We start from the raw sequence: 3091 nt of genomic DNA, 5'->3' as shown, positions 1-3091 counted from the left end.
AACTATTGATGGAATTCTGCCTGATGTACCTTTCTTAGTGTTCTCTTTTTATTTTTCATTGTATACGTAGCTTAGCTTACAAGGAGCATGGGTTACTATAAATACCCAGCTCCTCTATTGTAATTTGGAACTTTTGAGATGAATGAGAATTGGGTTTTCTGAAACCAGAAACAATTCTCTCTTGAGAGTCAAAGGCTAGAGAGTCCAAGGACTTCCTCTAGCCACCTTCCAGCACACTACCTCCATTCTCATTTTCCAAATTCCTCGGTGCTTCTCGTCCACGACGTACTCCTTCCTCCAATCCTCTTGAGGCATACGTCAGGCTTCTTCATCCACGTGTTCTCTGTCACATCATCGTCTGTGCATCACTTTCCACTTTTCCACTCGCGCATCCTCATTACTCACATTTCCATTTCCAAGAAACCTCATCTGCTAGGGTTTCTCCCTCTCAAGTGCATCACCATCACTATAAGTCTCACTACAAAAAAGAAGGGCACTACCGAAGGCCATAAGCCCTCGGAAATAGATAGAAGCCGTCGGATTTGAGTTAAACATTTGAAGATTTTGTTTTTTTATCACACATATATGTTATACTGTTATTCCATGTGAAACATAAATATCTTTCATCAAATATAGCATTCAAAAAATAGAAAGAACATTACAATGATCATACATAACACGGTTAAATAATTGCATCCCCAACACTATGTTAATTTGAACGTAAACATAAGTTACCTTAATTAATTTATTTTTCTTAATTCCTTTTGCTATCATAAATTACATAGAAAATTATCTAGGCAAGGTTAGATATGGATCAGTGACAAACCTAAAGAATAGTTAGTACAAGGGAAAAGATGCCTATCCCTCTGTGAGCTTGTATATGGGGATCCTTGTGCCTGAAATATCTAGCAATAAGTGCCCCTACAGGCAGGATCAAACCCCACCCTATTATGACCAAAATTCAATGTTTTGTTCTCACCTGAGTCAATTCATGGGATACAGGACCCGTAGAACCTGTCAAAGTATAGTTCATCAAATTTATGCAGGTTATACATCATAGGTTGCCATGCTTCATCATGCAGAGATATATATATATATATATATATATATATATATATATATATATATATATATATATATATATATATATATCAAAAAGAAACCAGTTTAGATAAAATAATTTTCTGCTTCAATTGCTGAATGTGGTAATTTTGAGTTAGTATTCTATTATGTGGTTCACTGAAATGAGGTTTATGTAGAAAGATCTGAGAAGAATCCTATTTGGAATTGGAAGGAAACAACTGTCACTATGTGCAACAAATTATAAAATGACATATCTACTTAAATTTTGAAGGCATCATCTCTTAAAGTAATCCAAGTATTCACTATTTTACATTTTGATTATTCACCTGTAAAACCAAAGTCACTTCATTTTTTAAACTCTTTTAAAAGCAAACTACTTATTGTTGTTCAAATGAACATTGATTTATGTGACTCACTTTCTTCACAGATTTTGGAGCAACCCATGAATTGATAGGCAAAGGTTGAGGTTGAACAGTCCCTACTCCCTACATATTATCAGTTCTTTGAAGTGTGCATTCACATCTTTAATGCCCTGTTATCTTAATGTTCAGCAGGAATCTTCTTGGAGATTTCCTAATTAAAATGCACAAAACACTTACACTCCTTCAAAATATAAGATGAATTTACATTAGAACCTAACTTTGTAAAAGCTAGATATTCGGAGTGGGCTTACCTCAAATTAAATTAAATCAAATCAAATGACATAAGACTTCATTATTCATCTAAAGAAACAATTTATTCATTAAGCTGTAAATTAAAATGCTTAGATGAAATTTCATTCTAGCACATAAAGATAGAATCGCCTTTAGTTGCTTAGATCATAACAGTTTTGAAGCAAAACAAACCACCACAAATTTAAAGTTTCAACAATCTTGAATTATGTAATATCAACTCAGTAATCATAACATATTCCCTCCTTCAACAAAATCAACCTTCAAATTTCAAGATCCCAGTTGAAAAACACAATTAGGATTGGTCATCAATAACACTCTTCAACAATTATAACACACACACATTAACCGAACTAAAATTCTATACTCTCTCCAATGGTCATCTCGAACTCCAACCAAAATTGGAGTTTCATTCTCACAATTATTACAGTGAAGCTAGTTGATCAGAGCAGAATTCTGGTCTAATTTAGCACTAAAAAAGAGATGCAAGACAAAGAAAAGAAAAGACAGAGCAACACCGTATAGCAAAGGCGCTTGGGCACCTCGAGGCTTCCTCTGGATCTCCGCCACCACGCCGTCACCTTCGTCTTCCTCCTCCTGTGCCGCTTCTTCCTCAAGGCGAAGTCTGCACAACGGGCACGACGCGTGGAGGTCGAGTCACGGCGTGATGCAACCAGCATGGTAAAGGTGTTTGCAGGGCAACTATTTGGCCTCGACGTCAAAGAGGGAAATTTGGTCTTTGCATACAGCGAAGAAAACGAAGTCGTTGGGGTCTAGCGCGAAAAGGAGCGAGGGTGTGACGTTGATGGAGGGGAGAGGGTGGGGTTTGGCGAGGAGGGGCTTCGGGGAGGAGTAAGAGCACGTCTTGGAAAATGAGGTCAAAGAGGGGTGATTCGGCATCATTTTGGGAGAAGGGAGGGTCCATTAGTTCGAGGAAAGAGGTGTGGCAATGGTGACAGAGGAGAGGCGAGGGAAAGAGTGTGAGGGACACGCTCATATCGCATTCGTGGCACTAGTAGGTCTTCGCTTTTGGCTCCGCTGCCGTCGCCATCGGAGGTGTTTCCCTCTAAATGATTGTGAACTTAATAGGGAGGCACCCTCCGTGATTGCACGAACCCGCTCCACCACCGGAAATGCTCGAGCTCTTCACACCACCGTTATGCCAACAGAAGATGGAAGGGACCGATGATGGGCAAAGAAAAGGGAATCAAACAAAGGAGGAGAAATTTGGGGGTACCCTCACATGCCCTCGAATTTCAATTTTGGGGGAAGAGAAGAGAGAAATTAGGGGGAAAGAGAACTGCTGAAATTGAAAATGAGTGAGGGAATACCCAAAA

At 38.9% G+C, this 3091-nt stretch overlaps 1 pseudogene; it reads right to left on the bottom strand.

Moving 5' to 3' along the window:
* Positions 1-2189: 2189 nt before the first annotated feature.
* On the bottom strand, positions 2190-2805 carry LOC148193475 (uncharacterized; annotated as a pseudogene).
* Positions 2806-3091: the final 286 nt, after the last annotated feature.

The sequence above is a fragment of the Vigna umbellata genome, chromosome 9 (genome assembly GCF_029865625.1).
Source record: "Vigna umbellata cultivar VRB3 chromosome 9, Vumbellata_1.0, whole genome shotgun sequence".
NCBI lineage: Eukaryota > Viridiplantae > Streptophyta > Magnoliopsida > Fabales > Fabaceae > Vigna > Vigna umbellata.
This window is presented reverse-complemented; position numbering and strand designations above follow the sequence as displayed.